At 46.3% G+C, this 20443-nt stretch overlaps 1 protein-coding gene across 5 annotated transcripts in view; it reads left to right on the top strand.

Annotated features, from left to right (window-relative positions):
- PTPRN2 (protein tyrosine phosphatase receptor type N2) overlaps nucleotides 1-20443 on the top strand; it is a 766821-nt gene that overhangs the window by 95402 nt on the left and 650976 nt on the right. The gene's annotated exons all lie outside the window — the stretch shown is intronic.

The raw sequence follows: 20443 nt of genomic DNA, 5'->3' as shown, positions 1-20443 counted from the left end.
TTTATTTTGTATGTGGTGTAAGAAAGTGGTCCAGTCTCATTCTTTTGCATGTAGCTGTCCAGTTTTCCGAACACCATTTGTTGAAGAGAATGTCTTTTATTCCCCACTGGATATTCTTTCTTCCTTTGTCAAAGATTAATTGATAATGTAATTGTGGGTTTATTTCTGGGTTTTCTTTTCTGTTCCATTGATAATGCATCTGTTTTTGTGCCAGTACCATACTGTTTTGATTACTACAGCTTTGTCATATAACTTGAAGTCCAGGATTGTGATACCTCCAGGTTTGTTCTGTTGTTTCTTCAAGATTGCTTTGGCTATTCAGGGTCTTTTGTGGTTCAATACACGTTTTAGGATTGTTCTAGTTCTGTATTTTGATAGGGATTGCAATAAATGTGTAGATTGTTTGGGGTAGTATAGTCATTTTAACAATATTTGTTCTTCCAGTCCATGAGCATGGAATGTCTTTCTGTTTCTTTGGGTTGTTTTCAATTTCTTTCATCACTGGTTTATAGTTTTCAGAGTACAGATCTTTCTTTCTTTTTTTTTTTTCTCTAAAATTTTTTATGTTTATTTTTGAGAGAGACAGAGCACAAGTGGGGGAGGGTCAGAGAGAGAGGGAGACATAGAATCTGAAGTAAGCTCCAGGCTCTGAGCTGTCAGCACAGAGCCTGATGGAGGCCTCGAACCCATGTACCATGAGATCATGACCTGAACTGAAGTCGGACCTTAACCAACTGAGCCACTGGGGTGCCCCATGGAGTACAGATCTTTTACCTCTTTGTTTAAGTTTATTCCTGGCTATGTTATTATTTTTGGTGCAATTGTGATTGGTATTATTTTCTTAATTTCTCTTTCTGCTTCTTCATTATTAGTATATAGAAATGAAACAGATTTCTGCATATTGGTCTTTTAAAAAAATTTTTTTTTACATTTATTTATTTTTGAGAGACAGTGAGAGCATGAACAGGGGAGGGGCAGAGAGAGAGGGAGACACAGAATCAGAAGTAGGCTCCAGGCTCTGAGCTGTCAGCACAGAGCCCGATGCGGGGCTTGAACCCACAAACAGTGAGATCATGACCTGAGCCAAGTCGGACGTTCAACCGACTGAACCACCCAGGTGCCCCTGCACATTGGTCTTAAATCCTGTGACTTTACTGAATTTATCTATCAATTCTAGTAGGTTTTTTTTGTGTGGAATCTTTAGGGTTTCCTATATATATAGTATCATTTCATGTGAAAATACTGAAAGTTTTACTTCTTTCTTACCAATTTGGATGCCTTTTATTAAGAATTTTTTTTTAATGTTTTAATTTATTTTTGAGAGAGAGAGAGAGAGAGAGCGAATGTGAGCAGGGGGAGGGGCAGAGAGAGAGAGGGAGACATAATCTGAAGCAGGCTCTATGCTCTGAGCTGTCAGCACAGAGCCCAATGTGGGACCAGAACTCACTAACCATGAGATCATGATCTGAGCCGAACTTGGACACTTAACCAACTGAGCCACCCAGGCGCCCCTGGATGCCTTTTATTTCTGATTGCTGTGGCTAAGGCTTCCAGTAGTATGTTGAATAAAAGTGGTGAGAGTGGACATCTCTGTCTTGTTCCTGACCTTGGGAGAAAAGCTTTCAGTTTTTCCCCATTGAGTATGGCTGTGGGTTTCTCATACAAGACCTTTATTATGTTGAGGCATGTTCCCTCTAGACCTACTTTGTTGAGGGTTTTTTGTTTTTATCATGAGTGTATATTGTACTTCGTCAAATCCTTTTTCTCCATCTATTTAAATGATCATATAGTTTTTATCCTTTCTCTTATTGATGTATCACGTTGAGTGATTTGTGAACATCCAACCACCCTTGTATCTAGAACTAAATCCTACTTGATCATGGTGGTGAATGGTTTTTTTTAAATGTATTGTTGGATTGGGTTTGCTAGCATTTTGTTGAGGATTTTTGCATATGTGTTCATCAGATGTATTGGCCTTTAGTTTTCTTTTTCTTATGGTGTCTTTATGTGGTTTTCGTATCAGGGTAATGCTGGCCTCATAGAATGAATTTGGAAATTTTCCTTCTTCTTCTAATTTTTGGAATAGTTTGAGAAGAATAGGTATTAACTCTTCTTTAAATGTTTATTAGAATTCACCTGTGAAGCCATCTGGCCCTGGACTTTTGTTTGTTGGGAGTTTTTTGATTGCTGATAAAATTTCATTGCTGGTAATCAGTCTCAGATTTTTTCAATTCAAATTTTTATATTTCTTCCTGCTTCAGTTTTGGTAGATTATTTGTTTCTAGGAATTTATCCATTTCTCCTAGGCTGTTCATTTTGTTGGCATATAATTTTTCATAATAATCTGTTACAATTGTTTGTAGTTCTGTGGTGTTGGTTATTATTTCTCCTTTTCCATTTGTGATTTTGTTTGAGTCCTCTGTCTCTCTCTTTTCTTTTTTTTTTTTTTCTTTTGAGTCTGGTTAGAGGTTTATTAATTTTCTTGATCTTTTCATAGAATCGGCTTCTGATTTCACTGATCTGTTCTATTGTCTTTCTAGTTTCTATATAATTTATTTCTGTTCCAATCTTTATTATTTTCTTCCTTCTGCTGGTTTTGGTTTTTTCTTTTTTTTCTAGCTCCTTTAGGTGTAAGCTTAGGTTGTTTATTTGAAAATTTTCTTGATTCTTGAGGTAGGCCTGCATTGCTATAAACTTCCCTCTTAGAACCCCTTTTGCTGCATCTCAAAGATTTTGGACCATTGTATTTTCACTTTCATTTGTTTCTGTGCAGTTTTTTATTTTTTTGACTTCTTGGTTGACCAGTTCATTGTTTAGTAGATGTTATTTAACCTCCATGTATTTGTGGTCTTTCCAGATTTTTTCTTATGGTTGATTTCTACTTTCATAGTGTTGTGGCAGAAAAGATGCATGGTATGACTTTGGTCTTTTTGAATTTGCTGACACTTGTTTTGTAGCCTAATTCATGGTCTTTTCTGGAGAATGTTCCATGTGGCCTTGAAGGAATATGTAGTCCCCTGTTTTAGGATGGAATGTTCTGACTATATCTGTTAACTCCATCTGGTCCACTGTGTCATTCAGAGGCACTCTTTCCTTGTTGATTTTCTTTTTGGATGATTGTTCCATTTATCTTAGTGGGGTGTTAAAGTTCCCTATTATTATTGTTTACTATGGATTATTTCCTTTATGTTTGTTATTAACTGTTTCATGTGTTTGGGTGCTATCGTGTTGGGTCCATAAATATTTGCAATTATTGTATCTTCTTGTTGGATTGTCCCCGTTAGGATTATGTAGTGTCCTTCTTTGTGGAGATATTTTAGATGAAATCATGTGCACAAGAGCATAATAATTACCAAACTATTGGGCTTTCAAGCACATGCCTGTTGAATAAATAATACAGGTAGTAAAAATCTTTTACAGTTCAATGAGACTCTACACAAGGTAGATTTTCTGTCTGTCTATGCTGGTTGTAAAAGTCTTCTCTTTCAAAAATGGTCTTTGAAACAGAGACTACTCCTTGCTTCTAGATTTGGAGACAGTAAAATAACGAAATGCTAAGCTTCCAAAGACTTTAAAACATTCTTTGCAGTGTTAGAAATCTCTTGTTGGTGAATACTGGCCAAGTAAAGCCATGGAGGGCTTGTTAATTGTACTGTTTACTTGGCATGCTCAAGATAAATATATCATTTTAATTCTGCTTGGCAGTGCACTGCTGACTGGCCTCTTGGCATGAAGTGTAGGAGGAAGGTCTGTGCAAATCAGTATCAATTCTTTAGAAGTAACGAGGGAAAGAAAGAGCTGCCGCTCATTTGACTTTCCACTTTAACAATGTTTTTGTGAAGCACTGCATTTCTCTGAGTCTTAAGGGCTCCCCAGTGCCCTTGATATAGACTTCCTGCATCTATGATAAGTGATTAAAGGAGAGAAAGGATGTTGGCTTGTTATAGCGTGTGTAATGTTTGCACAACAGTCGTTTCCTGAAATGGGGCCTTCTTGGCCAAAAGGGCTTCATGTTAGAAAATAGTATCAGGCTGTGCTGTCCTCTCAGTAATATTTCAGAATGGTGGAAGTACACAAAGATGCTTATTGCTAGTCAGTGACAGAAACCACATTGTCCAAGACACATGCTTTTAGTCCGGCCAGTCTTTCCCTCAAAACTTGGCAATGCTGTGGGTGTGCTTAGATGCAATGTTGAAACACAGAATGCTGTAGTAGACAGCAAGAGAAGCAGAGTCACTCACAAACCAGTGCCAGGCTAGCCCCACCCTACACCGGGGTGTAGGGCCTTAACAAGGGCCACCAAGCTGACACTGGGCCAAATCATCATTAATGACCAGTGGGGAAAATTGCAGTGACTCTGTGACCTTTAAACTTTTTGGTAAAAACATTAAAAATTCTTTTACTTCTGGTTATAAATATAGAGGGAAGTAAAAACCCTAGCATTGCTTTAGTACAGTGTGACTTAATGCATTAGAAACATTGAGAGTGAAAGTGCCCCCGGTCTACTTTGAGCAGCACTTGCCTTCTTGTATTAGAACTTAACGATCATAAGAAAGTGTCTTTTCTGTGACCTGGGGATTGTCACGCACCTTTCTAGGTTTGGATCAGCTTCCAGGTTTGTCCTTTGCATGTTCAGTGTTGTGGAATATCTCTGAGTGTTCCTTACTGTGAATATTTTTGCTGGCACCACGTTCTTGTCTGCACCCTTTTCCTCACAGCCATTCCCTCGTCTATGTGGATGAGCTGTCTTCCCCGAATTCATGCAGCTGTACATCTAGAGTCTCTCAGACGAGGCTGTGTCCATATTCACCAGCTCAGCTGTTTCTCCTCCGATTCCATTGGCCTTTGATTCAAACTTCACTTCCTGTTTTATCAGTTTTCACTTCTTTTCTGCACTTGTCTCTTTCTTGGTCAGTTCTGTCTTTCCCAGTGTCTGTTTCTGTGAAATGTTATGTGGTTTATCACCGGAAGACAAGGAGCCAGTGCACCTACATGCTTTGTTGTCTGTGTGAACAGCAAGGATGCACAGTGACCCATTGCTGACAGTCTTTGGAAGAAGTGCCCTGACTGGTCGTGATGCAGCTGTTACGCACACAGTGATTTCTGCCTGCGGACCTGGCAGCAAAGTCTCTCCCTTAGCCATTATCATGGCTAATGTAGCGTGAGAACTGAAATGCGAACCACAGTGTTGGGTGCTGGTGCTGTATAGCTCAACTCTGATAACTATCTGGCATGTTGAACCGGCAGAGTGAGTGTTGCCCTATGCCGTCCCATCCTAGAAGTGGTCCCAGATTGGGGTGATTACTGAGTGTAACTAAACTGTACACATATGTAGAGTGTCTCAGGACAACTTTGATGTGTGGTGTTTATTGGTCATGAAATCACTACCAAAGTTGATGTGGAAGAGAAGAAAGCCAGAACTCAGTGGTTGCTACCAGGGATGTCAGAGATGGAAATGACAGTAAAAGTGGCTCCAGGATGTGGGACCCCGGAGGGGCAGGTGCAGGAACTTCCAGCTCTTAACAGCCGCGTTACCTTTGAGGTGACCTCTTAGTCCCTATGGATAATGCTCTTTCATTGAAGATCCTTGTAGAGGGATTTCATGAGCTACTGTGATATCACCTCTTGGTGACTAAATCGAGGGTAAATCACTCTGATTAGTTTAATTTTCCTTCAGAAACCTTCTCATTTATCATGCAGAGAGCCTGGTTGAGGGTCTTTGATGCAGGGTCTCCTCATGTGTGGGATGATGATGAGTCACCGTAGGGTGGGGAGGAAGGTATCAGAAATAACCCAAGATGGGAACTGGCATGTAATTTGTGTGCACAGAATAGGTGCAGGGTTCTAAATCTTTACTGCTCCTAGAATCACCTGGGAAGATTTTAATAAAGCTGAAGCCGAAGGTGCCACCAGACCAGTCCCATCAGAACTTGTGGAGGTGGGACTCAAGCATCTGCATCTGAAAGGTCTCAGGTGGGTACTATGTACAAGCCAGAGCTGAGGAGATTGGTGGAGGCTTCGAGGTTAGTGGGCGGGGCTAAGGGGATCCCCCAGACCCTGGTAGCAAAGCCACTGGTCCTCTACCCAGCTACAGCAGGTGGTTTCTTGGAGGTGATCTGCTGGAGGGTTTTGTTTGGCCTTCATTTACTGGATCTCCAACTTTTTACCAATGCAGTTGAGAGGTCAGAGTGGTAATTAGAGTGAAAAATGAATTTGGAAACATGAGGTGGAAGGTACAATTTATGACCCTGCAATCAAGTCAGGAAATTAAACTGAACTGCTCAGCTTCTATTAAACAGAATTACGCCAGAACAGCCCCATGAATCTCAGTGCACATTTTCTAGTCTAGTTGGGAAGGGTCTCTTTCTTGCCCCTCAAATGTGGTTGACTAATAACATTTTCTCCAACAAGCTGGTGGTTGTTCAGTTAGTGTGATGCATTTGGAAAGGATGGACAGTGCGCTGGAAAGCTGTCGCTGGTGGGTGTCCTTCCTCTCCCTCCTACCCTGCTGTCCATGGACCCTTCATGGTGTTAGTGGGAACACCGAAGCATTACCCACATTGGTGTGGACCAGGCAGGAGAGTGGTGCAATTTGGACAAGTGTGCTGGACTGAGGAGCCCAGGTGAAGGCTTTGTTGGTCAGAAAAAGGAGGGGGCGGCTTCTTCTTAAAGAGAACTCTCAGTGGGTGGTGCCGATATATTACTTATAGCTGAGCCCAAAGAACACCTGATTTCTTCTGTGGTTCTTCCTCACAGATGCAGTTACACTAGTGAAATTTGGTCCTGGAGGATGTGATGAGATTCTATTTTAAGGCTATTTCTTCTCTCTGTGGTGAAAGCATGAATAGCCATTGTTAACACCCTGCTACCCTCCCCGATCTGTCCTTTTGGGCTCAATGCTTCAGCCCGTTAACTTCTTTTAAATTTCTCCCAGGTGAGCACTCCCAGTCAGCTTCTCTGTCACGGTTCAGTGTTGCCCTCCTGGTTCACGGTGTGCTGGTGCTGAGAAACTTGCCTTCCTGTTTGGGGGTTGGTGATAAATAAGTCACTCCGTACATGCCTGGCTTCGGGCTGTTTAGGACTGAGCATCGGATTCCCTATCATTTGAGAGTGCTCTGGTATTCCACATCATGTCAGGTGTGCCGGAAGCATGGCTCACACCCCTGCCTGACTGGAATCACCCTGGGTGGGGTGGGGGGACCCTGGCTTCTCATTCAGGGGCTGTCAGGCCCGGAAGGCCGGGCTCTGTCTGAAGCAGGAGGTCCTCACGGGCCACGTGCACTGCCTGTGCCGGACGGGTGAGCTCCCAAGTTTGCAGGTAACCCTGTCACTTAGGGCTCAGAGACTTCAAGTATGTGCCTAGCACCCTTGGCTAATAACTCATTTCTGACCCACAGGGGTCCTCCCACAGTGCTTTCTCCAGGAATCAGCCAGCGGCCTTGTTGCTGCGGTGACCAGGGAGCACTCCAGCTGATGTTCTTGTTTTGGCTGTGCTCTGGGAGTGCAGCTTGGAAAATGCCAAAGGGTGGGTTGTTGTTGCTTTATTAACTTCAGGTCCAGATCAGGCAGTGGGAAGAGGAGGAAGCAAACCAGATGCATTTTAGGTCCACTTGCATTGTGTTTGCTTGAAGATAACGTTTTATTTTTGTGTGTATTTTGTTAACATGCTAAGTGAACTGTGTAGGAAATTTATACATACGCTAGGAATTAAATTCTCTTCTTTGGTCTCATACCCTCTACAACTTACTACAAACAAGATACAATGCACTATTTTGATCCTGAACTAAACTTTAGTTCAAAATTTGTCTTTCTTGCTGTAGACTATCCAATAGGTCTTTACCCAGCTCTCAATCTATTAGATTGGGATAAGAAAATAGATATGCTGTGTGGACAGTGGAGAAGGAATAGCCCTTGAGTGGAAGGTCTGGATGGGGTTGCTAATGGGGTTCCTCCAGGTCTGAACACGCGTGAACCCGTGTCACCTGCACAGCACCCTCGTGAGATGGGGGTATGGTCCTCCTGGTTCACAGAGCCTGAAGAGGCAGGTTGCTACCTTACCTAGGGTCTCCATCGAGGAGTGCCCTAGAGCCCCTGCCTACCTGGCTGTGTTGCCTCCCAGTAGCTTCACCCTAGCCTCCAGAGCAGTGGGGGAACCTACCCTCTGTTGGTGGGGGCTGGGGGAGCCCTGACCTGGGGGTGCAGCTGGCATTCCAGGGGAGAGCCTGACCTCTGTGGGTGAGACTGGAACTTTGGGGTGGCCCTGACCTCAGTATGTCGGGGGTGGGTACTGACCTCCAGAAGATAGCCCAGCTTCCAAGGGAGCCCTGACCCCAGAGGGCTCCTGACCTCTGGAGGAGCTTCTTGTCTTGGGCTCCTGAGGTGGGCAACATAAGCCTCGGTGGTGATTTTTCCACCTTCATAGACTGTAGTGGATTGACTGTTAGCGGAGCTTCCCAATGTGAAGTACAGAGTGCTTTGAATAGATACAGAGGGTAAATCAGTGTTGATCTTTTCTGACAGCCGCCACTGTTACCAGTGGGCATCACCTCTTAGGAATCAGAAGGGGCTTTCCTCTGGCACAGCTGGACCTTTCCCTGGAATAAAATTGGGGGTGATGGTAGTGGGTCTCCAGGCGACCTTGCTGCCCTGGTGGGAAGAGTGAGTGCATTGGGTTGAAGCTGCCAAGCGCATGGGGACATTTGGGGGCTTTCCTTGGCCTATGTGCTGTCAGCAGCGGGAAGGGGCTCCACCTAAGTGGGCAGGCTGCCAATCCATCCCTAAGATGCACAGCTGATGGCCACACCTCATCTGTGATTTGATTCTGTGATCCTTTATTTATTTACTTTAAATGTTTATTTATTTTGAGAGAGAGAAAGAGAGGGAGGGAGGGGTAGAGAGAGAGAGAGGGAGAGAGAGAATCTCAAACAGGCTCCATGCTGTCAGCACAGAGCCCTATGTGGGGCTTGATCCTATGAACCATGAGATCATGACCCAAGCCGAAATCAACAGTTGGATACTTAACCCAATGAGCCACCCAGGTGCTCCTGATTCTGTGATCCTTTAGAGGAGAACACCCAACATCTGCTATCCTCATAGAAGAAACAGATTCTATTATTTTTTAAAAAAATAATGAGCTTCCTGGTGCTGGATAGGAAATTTTATTAACAGACAGTACACTAACAAGTGCTGATCTCTTGGCCTGAAAATAGTTGTTTTTAGATGCTATTTAGAGATGATTACAAATGTGAGGTTCCTAGCTGCTCCTAAGGCAGGACATTGCATAGCATCCTGACCTGAGAGGTATGATGCTGTCCCATTCACAGTTGCACTTGCAGACCCTGTGGCTGCAAACCATCATTGCTATTGGCCCTTACTCAGCTCAGGTGAGCTTCAGAGGTAGAGAGATCTTGTGGGCATGGATCTATCAGGAAACTGCCCTTCCATTGGTCTCGTGGTTCAGGGCACCGCAGCCTGATCTCACATATGCATGAGGCTGAGAATGTGGGCGAGGGGTCTGGGGAGTGAGTCCCTCAGAGACTACTGTTTCTGAGTTTCCTCCATCCCAACTTTGGAAAAGACTGAGGAAGTATGACCTTCGAACCCAAGCCTGGTGAGGGTCTTTGATGACTCAGCCAATTTGATATGGTTTCATCCAGATGTCGAGGACTGGCACCTAATTGTGGCATGAGGTCTGGCCTCCGATCCCAAGAGGGCAGGACACGCCTGGCAGATTGCTCGAGGGTGGAACTGACCCCAAAGTTGGTTAGGGCTGGAGTGACTTCTTTTTATTTTTTATTTTTTTTAAATATGAAATTTATTGTCAAATTGGTTTCCACACAATACCCAGTGCTCATCCCAACAGGTGCCCTCCTCAGTACCCATCACCCACCCCCCCAAGGGCTGGAGTGACTTCTTATTCCATGTGTGCCGTTTGGAAGAGTGATGACAACAGGTGCCTGGAAGGGCATGGAAACGTTGCTAGGAAGAGCTCAGGTGGAAGAAGGAGCCACGAGAGACCCACAGCTTAGAGGAGTGTGATTTCTGATTTCATGGGCCTTCATACATCCTCACACAGATGCAGGAAGAAACACTGCCCCCCCCCCAACTGAAAAAGCTCAAAGAAATGTGGGACAAAAATAAAATTGAGTTTTGATCATGTTGTACATGTTGAGTTTGTTCACTGGCTTACCTCCAACTCCACAGATTACTGAGTGTCTGCTCTATAAAAAGATTATGCTGTATTCTGGGGAAATAAAGGAGAAAAATGGGGTCTTGGGAGAGCTCACAACAGTGGGGAGGAGACTTCCCAAAGAGAAGATGGTCCTGTTTGTACTAGGACAGCCCAGGCTGTCAAATCTTTGAGGTGTAGCACCATGAAAGTGGCTTCTCACGCATATTCCGTGTCTCATGGGTACATTGGGACATTCATCCCACACCATCACATGGGGATGCAATGACCCAGGAGTATCACATGCCTTCATCCCTGTGTTCTGTGTGTCTCTTCTTAGAAGGACACTAGTCATTGCATTTTGGGCCCACCCCAAATCCAGGATGATTTCATCTCAGGATGCTTACCTAATAACATCTGCAAAGACTGTATTTCTAAGTAAGGTCACATTCTGAGGTCCTGATTAGACATAAATTTTGTGGGGACACTATTCAACCCGTTACAGGACCCTATTCCCAAAGGAGTAAAGAGCCACTGACATTTTTGTTCTCATACTAGGGTTGAGGAAATGGATGTTTGGAGAGGTTGGTCTTGCTCAAAGCCTTTATCTTGTTTGGGACACACTGGGAGCCTCTGATGTGCTTCCCAGAGATTAAGTCAGAAGAAATCTTAGCTGGAACTGAAAGTCAGAGAGCCTCTACACCATCACTTTCACTCTGCAGAAGTAGAGAAACTTGTTAGTCTAGAATTACCTGGCAGGACAGTGATGGAATCTGTTCTGTTTTCTCCTTCTGCACCTGCCTCCCCAGGGGACAACATGCATGTTCTTGTTATTGTATTAGGTTGATGCTTTGATATTGGGGAGAGAGCTATAGAAAGAGGATGGTGCTCTTGGGTGGGAGTGTTCACCTGGAGGTGTGGGCATAGGTGACTTGGTGTGGGCTGCATTTTTGTTAAATGGTGCCAGAGAGGGAAGGTGTCCAAAGACCTTGGCAGAGTCACCAGCAAATGCACTCAAGTTATGCATGCGGCCACTGGAAGAAGTCAAAGGGGAAATCTGGACGCTGGGCTGCGTCAGAAAACTACTCAGGTGAGCATCTTAGTGGGTGGAAACCACATAGGCATGCTCCTCGTCTTCTGTGGTTTGCAGGAAACTTTGGAGAACAAGTGCATGGTGTCTCCTCAAAAAGGCAACAGCTTTCTTTCTTCTTAAAACTGGATTTTTGACAGGCAATGTCAACACATTTTTTTTTTCTCAGCTCTTTTCTTCAGTTCTTAAAATACTTCTCAGATCCTGCAGGAAATGATCTGAATGTCTTCACATGTGTGCGGGCCCCTCTTCTTCCCGAGCATTGGGTTTGGAGGAACCCTGAGCTATCAGCTGGCCAAAACCCTGCCCTTGGCAGGTGAGGAAGAAAGCCAGCCACATGTTACCTGCTCTCGAGACCTCTTTTCGAGGTGCCTTTCTCATCCAGAGGATTCAGTTGGGTTGGTTCCTAAATTCTGGTACATAGCCGGGTCTCAACAGCTTGAATGTCTATTCTCTCTGGGCATTTTCTGAAGTTTGGAAAGTGGCAGCAGGGGCAGCAGCAGCAGGAGCATTTGTGTGAGTCTATTTTTTTTCAGCAGTGAGCCGCCATTTCCTTTTTTGGGAATGATGGTCTGTGGCTATCCACGCCTCGCATCTGGATGAGGCCTCGGTCCTAAGGATGAGGGCTTGCTGTCCAGCCCAACATGGTGGCAGTGGCTTGAGTACAGATGCTGAGGGGAAGCGCTGCCCATCCCCATCCAGTCCAGCCTTTGGCCTCCCACTTCTCAGAAAGAGAGTGTGGCTGCCCGTGGTCCAGCGGCTGAGTCGTGGCAGAATCCAGCTTAGAAAAAGAGCCTTGCGTGTGGAAAGCTCACCCTGATGGTTTTCTCGCACACCCCATGTGCCTCCTTCTAGGCCCTTTGACAGGTTTTATTACTGATGACTCCCAGCCAGCATTGGGACATGGGGATCGTGTTAAACACATGTAACTGATGGGCAGTTGCATGAACCTTCTCTGTGTGCAGGAATGATCTGAGGGCTCCGGTCAGCCACCCGTCTGTGGGGTGCCATGAGTACAGCCTCTTCTCAGGCATGTGTCACTTGTGTAGAGGTTGGCTGGTTTTTCTGCCTTGCCGGTGTGACCCTGGGCATTTCTTCAGAAGCCATAGCAGTCCACAGGTCTTAGGTCTGGCTGGAGGCAGAGCTGAAGTGGGAGTCGCCGGTGCATCAGCCCCCAGCGTGGGTCAGTAGTCGGTCCTGGGTCAGGAGGAGGTGGGCTGTGTGATCCGTGCATGTTTCTACATACACCTCACTTTGTATCACCAGGTCCAGGAAGCCACAATCACAGGCAGAGTGGATGGCTTCCAGCTACAAATGTCATCTGGCCAGTCCTAAAGATCTCCCCTTTGCAAGAATCCCCCTTTTCCCATGCAAGATGCCTGGGTGAGCCGTCACCTCTTAAGCTGGCCATAGATGTGTTATCAGGGCCACCACAGGCTCTTTTAAGTTAAAGGGATAGTTGCTTGTAGAATGAGTCTGGGGGTGGCAGGGGCTTGGAGAGAGAAGCTAGTTGCTTGTGCGCAGGCTTTCCTTTGTTTCCTGCCGTTTCTGTTGACTTGGAAGTTGCATGGGCCAAGAGGAGTCAGCATGCTATGACAGGAAAAGCTAGGATCCAGTAGGCAGAGAGGGAAAGATTAGGACCTGAGGTCCCTGGGTGGGGAGAGACACATACTTTGGAACAATGCTGACCACAGCAGATTCCCTCGAGGGTAATGTTCCTCTTAAGAACATAACAGACCCCACCTACTCTCCCTCAGGTTCCCCTCAGGAATTTGACAAAAGACCTAACTGAAAATAAGTAGTAGACCATAAAACATATGACCCTCAAGGAACACTCTGGCCACAGACCACCCCTCATACAATGGAATGGAGCCAGTCGGGAATGGACAACCCAGCACCTAGAGTTATCAAGCCAATAAGGACCTGAGAAGGATCGAGGGGGAAGGGAAGGAGGGGCGACCCAAACCTTGTAGAACACGGACCCTTGCCTATAGTCACAGGTATTCGCCTTCGAACGCCCCTTCTCTGCAAAGAGAGCCTTCCTATTATTCTTACTTCCTTACACTCTAATAAACTTTTGACTGCTGCTCATTATATTCTGTGTCCATCTCTTCATTCTTCGAGGCGAGACAACGAACCCCGGGTACTGAGGTAAAAAACCCTGCAACAGTCCAGCATGAAAGAAATGATTACCGGTCACTTTAGGAGGCAATGGAGGCAAGATCGGAGTCTTTGGTTTTGTCATTTCCAGTTTTGCGCCTTCTCAAGTTCTCAAGTGCCTGTCGGGTGTCAGGTGGCCTGTTGGCCTTTGCGGTGACCCGGGCATCACTGTCCGACTGGACAGAGCTACTGAGGGACCAGGCCAGGCCAGCCCAGTCCTGACCATGGATGGAGAGGTTGGTCTTGGCCAGCACAGTGGCCAGCTGGTGGGCTGGTGCTTCTTGAAGGAAGCAGGCTGTGCACACTGTATGGCGAACGGGTGTTGGCCCTGAGCACAGTCAAGTGAACGTTAATGCAGAGCGCGGGTGCAGAGATGAGGCCTGGGGGAGGTGGGGCGGGCGGGAGGCAGAGTTTCTGGGCCAGATGCTACATCTGCTGGCAGGTTGGGAGCACAGAGATGTTCCCTGGGCCGGAGGGTAAACCTGGGATGTTCGTCCATCTGGAGGTGCCCCTTGTTCATCTGTAAAATGGGAATAAAAATGTATAATTTCCAGGTGCTGTGATAATTAGGAACATGCGTGGTGGGAGAGGTAGGATGATTGCCTTTTGATACTTTTTTCTTTTAATTAAAGAGGGTAAAGTGATTGCTAGAATGGGTGGCAAATAACTCTGTATCTTCTAAAATGACATTGCTATAACAGACTTTCAAACTGTCTTTGGTAGCTATTGGAATATACAAGCAAATTAATAAAAATATCACTGGGAAGTCCAGTGTTTATGTTAGCAGTATTTATGTTTAAAATGTTTATTTATTTTTGAGAGAGTGCAAGCAGGGGAGGGGTAGAGAGAGGGGGACAGAAGATCCAAAGCGAATTTTTGTGTGAGTCCCCTTCTTCCCCCATCTTTTACAGTTATCACCATAGTCAAGTTGCAAAGAGGTGGTCCTACGTTCAATGTAGTTCTGCAAACACAGGGGAAACATTTATATTATGCAGTTACCTTTTCTTATCATGTGGATTTTTCTGAGCCCACTGAATTACCCATTTTATTAATTTAATTTTGGCACACTTAGGAATAGCTGTCATTTTGCAGAAACAAGTAATGAATATCTACTTTCTCCTAGTTTCACTACCAAAGAGAAGAGCTTCCTGTAAGATGCTAATAATAACAGTTTCACAGGGGGAGAGAAACCTGTGGGCTGTTGCCCTTAGGCACTGATCTCTTCTTCCTCCTTTTCCTTTTAAATTCTATTTGAAAAATTCCACTATAGAGCCACTCTAATCTAAACTACCTTATTAACAAGGTGTGGCCTAGGAAGAGGAAAACCATGCTTTATTTTTTTTTTTGGTTTATTAAAATTAAGACTATGCATAAATATATTCTTATTAGCTTTTTCATTATTTTATTAATATTTTATGCTGCCTCTGGTGGTGTTTGCTTTCAATCCCAAAGATACTGCAAAGATGTGTTTTGATTATACATATGTTTAAGATTACAGAACCAAGAGTATTTCCTTTCTGATAGAAAAGACCACCAGATGTCAGTGTAACTTAAGGAATAAAAATCTCACACACCAGGTTGGTGCCTTTGTCATTCTGTCTATGCAGGTTTCTTTCATATTCTGGCTTCTTTTTTTTTTTTTTTTTCCCGCATTCTGACTTCTAAAACCAGGAGGAGCTTTAGGGCGCATGCACATATGCCTCTCAAAGACCATAATTGTTAAATGTTGTGGGAGACATCTTCTTGCTTTCATTCTTCTTCAGGTTTCCACATAAATCCGTTGCGAATTCATTCTCCATTCCACTTAGCAGTATGACATTTCAGGATCAAGGTTGTTTTGAGCCATGAGCACAGGCTTCCAGGTCAGGGTCGTGGTGGCACTGTGTCTAGGCTCTTGGGGGTCTTCGGTCTTACTCTGGGCTCAGAGTGTTGAGCTTGTCTGAGGTCCCAGCTGCGGGAGGCTGGTGGGGACAGTTCTCTTTCCACGACCCGGGGTGTGTCCTCGCTTTCTTTTCAGGCGGCACGGACCCGTGGGCTGTATGCTTTGTCTGTTCTGTATTAGTAACATTTCCCCATCACATGCTTGAGGAGAGTCAGATTTTCCCAAAGTCACTTGTCTGTGTGCTTCTGAAGCTTTGTTTTCCAAGCTGTTCGGTGCTGGGTGACAAAAACAGACCTGAAACGACGACACAAAAATCATGACTATGGTTTGAGTACAGAAGGTATGCATGGAAACTGAAGAAGCCGGTGGTTGGGTGAGCAGGACTGTGGGTGCAGAAGTGACCTTTGAGAGCTGTGCGGGTGGGCGGCCCTGGGAGCGGGACCCAGGCTCAGAGTCACTGAGCACCAGTCACACGGCATGTGGCGTCGAGAGGGTCCTTGGAAGGAGCTGCCAGTGGGGGTCCCTGGAGAGGTGGCCGCCCCTCAGGCGCCGGGTGTGCAGCTTCTTCCCTTCATGTGATCAGCGCACGCTCGGATCCCAGTTCCGTGGCGTGAGGTCAGCATCTACGGCCGTGGCACCCCGAGTTTCTACTTCGCACTTCCGAAGGGTCTGGGTTTCCTGAGCAGACTGTCCACAGTCAGACGAGTTTCACTTTTCTTTTTCTTTTTTTTTTTTTTTAATTTTTTTTTTCAACGTTTATTTATTTTTGGGACAGAGAGAGACAGAGCATGAATGGGGGAGGGTCAGAGAGAGGGAGACACAGAATCTGAAACAGGCTCCAGGCTCTGAGCCGTCAGCCCAGAGCCTGACGCGGGGCTCGAACTCACGGACCGCGAGATCGTGACCTGGCTGAAGTCGGACGCTTAACCGACTGCGCCACCCAGGCGCCCCGAGTTTCACTTTTCTAAGACTGAAAAGAACACGAATTTGGGTAAGGTCGGAAAAATACATTCTGAATACATTCAGGAAGTAGTGGATACCGTAGCACTAGATGAATCGTATTTTGCAGCAGGGAGAATTGTGTAGATAAGACCCCATGTATTAGAGAAACTCTTGAACCTTGTTTTTGCTGCCTGCCGAGTCGGAGGTAGGCCTGCAGCTCCCTTTGTGTCTCAGGCCTGTGGTAGCAGAGCGTTTCCTCCAGACGTCTGTTCTGGAGAGGCAAGCATTTCAGGTGTTTTAAGTAAGAAGACCTCAGTCCTGGATGGAGCCTTGGTTTACAGCCCAAAGGAAAGATTCTGCAGTTTTCCCTCAGGCAGTGCAAACTCTGTGGCCACGTCTAGCCTTGCCTGCCCGCATCTGCATCGCTGGATGGTTTGTGTGGGACCCACAGCTGTGTGTGTGTGCCCCCCAGCTGAGAGGGTCCGCAGTGCCCTCTTTGGGGCAGAGAAGGGCAAGGCAAGACACAGCTTCCCGGTGGCGGGGTGGAGGTGCTGCCTGCTTTCCCAAGACAGGCCTCTCTAGAAGTGTCAGGACCACGATGGGCTGTCAGATGTCGCTCAGCACAAAGTTGACTTACGGATTGCAGCCAAACCAGTGCCTTGAGCAGGGGTCCCCTGGCGGGGGGGTGGGGGGGCTTGTCCCCTGGGGTAGGACTTGTTCCTGGGGAGCGGGCTTGTCCCCTGGGGTGGGACTTGTCCCTGGGGAAGGGGCTTGTCCCCTGAGAAGGAGGTTTGTCCCCTAGGGTGGGTCTTGTCCCAGGGGTGGGACTTGTCCCCTGGGTGGGAGCTTATCCCTGGAGGCGGGGGGGGGGGGGGGGGGGGGGGGGGAGGAGCTTGTCCCCTGGGGTGGGACTTGTCCCTGGGGAGGGGACTTGTCCCTGGGGGGAGCTTGTCCCTGGGAGGGGGCTTGTTCCGGGGGAGGGGGCTTGTCCCCTGGGGCAGGACTTTTTCCTGGGGGTGTGGGACTTATCCCTGGGGGGGTGGGGCTTGTCCCTTGGGGAGGGGCTTGTCCCCTGGGGAGGGGGCTTGTCCCCTAGAGTGGGACTTGTCCCCTGGGGTGGGGGGGCTTGTCCCTGGGTAGGGGGAGCTTGTCCCTGGGCGAGGATTTGTCCCCTGGGGAGGGGGCTTGTCCCCTAGAGTGGGTCTTGTCCCCTGGGTGGGGACTTGTTCCTGGGGAGGGTGCTTGTCCCCTGGGGTGGGGGGTCTTGTCCCTGGGGAGGGCTTGTCCCCAGGGTGGGGGGCTTGTCCCTGGGGGGGAGGAGCTTGTCCCTGGGCCATGATTTGTCCCCTGGGGGGGCCTTAACCCTGGGGTGGGGGGTCTTGTCCCTGGGGGAAGGCTTGTCCCCGGGGGGGGGGGCTTGTCCTTGGGGGGGCTGGAGATGTCTCCATCAGAAGCTTCAGGCCCATCTCCTGTTCCACAGACCTCTGGCAGAGGTGGGCCACGTCCCTGCAGACTCAGGAGGGGAGCCCTCTTCCCTGAGAGCTGTGCGTGTGAATCAGGGTTGTGGATGGTGTTCTGTCTTCCAGCCAGCTGTTGGGCTGTCATCACACTAATGGGCTAACGTACCTCCTAGTGGCAACTTCTGTTTGTGCCTCTGAGCTCGCAGCATTCCTCATCTTGAATGCTCCTTTGGTGATTAATCTTCAGCTGCCTTGTAGAAACTCTGGTTTTGTGTTTCATCGTGTTGTTCTAGATGTACTCCTTTCCCTTCCCTAGCATTAGGACATCATATTTGTACCAGTAAAATCGACATTTAACATCTTTGGGGGGATCATACACTCTGATGAAGTGATTTTTATAAAATTAATTTTTCTTCTTGTCACAGTGGTACCTTTCATTATGGAACATTTAGAGAATTCACATAATCAATAAGATACAGGTCGCTGTGGGCTCCCCATCCCAGTATTTTGTTCTTGTTTTCATGTGTGCTTTGTCAGTATTTCCTTTCTTGGTGGATGTGTGAGTATTCACAGATGAAGTCACAGTGAACTTTGTGACTTTCAACCTGCATTTAAAATTTTACTTACTACATAGATTGGTTGATTTTTATGTTAACCTAAGGTAAAGCAAATATCCATTTGCTCCCTTTCAATTTTGTTGATTTTTTCCGAAGTATATTTTCCTAGAACCGGAATTTCAGAACTCTGAGGAATCCAAAAGACGTCTCAGTTCTATGGCACTTACGGGTCTGATTCCTGCCCCATTGATATCGCCCACTGATGTCGCCCCAGTTCATCCATTTAAGTGAATGTCTCCAGGGTGAGTAAATTCTCACTCTCAGGAGCTTAAATCTAATAGGTGCTCACTATGGCCAGGAGAATGGGATCAGTCTGCATGTTGCTATGTGTTCTCATGTACAACCAGGAAAGAGAAGTACTGTTATAGGTCATGCCCTGGAATTATTATTTTAAAGATTTGTACAAAAAAGGGAATTCCCTAACAAGGGCTTTTGTGTAATTTGCCTTCTTTAGCATTAAGCTTGCTTCATATGGTTTTTCCTGAGAGGCCCTGTCAACCAAGGTTCTGATGTTTGAGCCTTTGCCAGGTTAGGTCTTTCCCTGTCATGTGTCTGGATGTATATTTTGCCCTGCTTTGCCTCCCACGTGCACATGAAGGCATCACAATGCCTTAATGGGAGAGGTTTTACAAAAATCTTGGAATAGCCTTACTAGAAAGGGGCAGAATGCTCATCCTGCCTGCCTTGGGAAGGGCTCATGTAGAACATTCTGGGACATGGGAGACATGGGGGACAGAGTAGCAGGAAATCTTGAGGGCCCCATGTGTTTGATGGAGATGCATCAAATCAGGAGTGGCATTAAGGAACAAATGTGTCTAATAAACAGCTTTGACTGCTATTCAGCTTTTCTGGATGGTGCTAGTTATGAGTTACATTGTGTCTACCCCCCAACTTGATATATTGAAATTTTAACCCCTAGTACCCCAGAACGTGACCTTATTTGGAAATAGAGTTGTTGCAAATGTAGTCAGTTAAGAGGAGGTCATTAGGGTGGACACTAATCCAAATATGACTGATGTCCTTCTGGAAAGGGGAAATTTGGACACAAAGACAGACACAGAAGGATGACCATGTAAGGACACAGGTAGAGACAGCTGGCTACATACCATGGAGAGAGAGTTGTCACCAGAAAGTAGCTCAGCGGACACTGTGGTTTGGGACTGTGAGCCTCCACCACTGGGAGAAACAAATTTCTATTGTCCTAAGCCCCAGTACAGGGGACTTTGTAATGGGCCCGGCACATTACCACAGGCTCTGTCTCTTGAGCTGAGACTTAGTTCCTGGTCCATTTTGGTATGTCGGTCACCTTCTTGCTTCTCCCCCGGCTGCTTTTTTTTTTTTATACGAAATTTATTGTCAGATTGGTTTCCATACAACACCCAGTGCTCGTCCCAACAGGTGCCCTCCTCAATGCCCATCACCCACCTTCCCCTTCCTCCCACTCCCCATCAACCCTCGGTTTATTCTCAGTTTTTGAGTCTCTTGTGGTTTGGCTCCCTCCCTCTCTAACTTTTTTTTTTCCTTCCCCTCCCCCATGGTCATCTGTTAAGTTTCTCAGGATCCACATAAGAGTGAAACCATATGGTATCTGTCTTTCTCTGTACGGCTTATTTCACTTAGCATAACACTCTCCAGTTCCATCCACATTGCTACAAAGGGTCATATTTCATTCTTTCTCATTGCCAAGTACTATTCCATTGTATGTATAAACCACAATTTCTTTATCCATTCATCAGTTGATGGACATTTAGGCTCTTTCCATAATTTGGCTATTGTTGAGAGTGCTGCTATAAACATTGGGGTACAAGTGCTCCTATGCATCAGCACGCCTGTATCCCTTGGGTAAATTCCTAGCAGTGCTATTGCTGGGTCATAGGGTAGATCTATTTTTAATTTTTTGAGGAACCTCCACACTGTCTTCCAGAGCGGCTGCACCAGTTTGCATCCCACCAACAGTGCAAGAGGGTTCCCATTACCCCAGCTGCTTTGGATCTCTGACCCCAGACTTGCACCTTTTCTCACTCACTAGCTCTTTGCCTTCCTGCCCCACACCCCGAAAAACTCGACTTCCCATTTGAGTGGGGAAAAATGCTCATTTAGTCTTTGCCCCAAAGAGTCTCTTTT

The sequence above is a fragment of the Lynx rufus genome, unplaced genomic scaffold (assembly GCF_022079265.1).
Source record: "Lynx rufus isolate CCGP_SWC_20201006 ecotype Redwood Valley unplaced genomic scaffold, mLynRuf1.p SCAF_4, whole genome shotgun sequence".
NCBI classification, from domain to species: domain Eukaryota; kingdom Metazoa; phylum Chordata; class Mammalia; order Carnivora; family Felidae; genus Lynx; species Lynx rufus.
The sequence above is the reverse complement of the archived record's forward strand: the minus strand, read 5'-3'. Positions and strand labels throughout refer to the sequence as shown.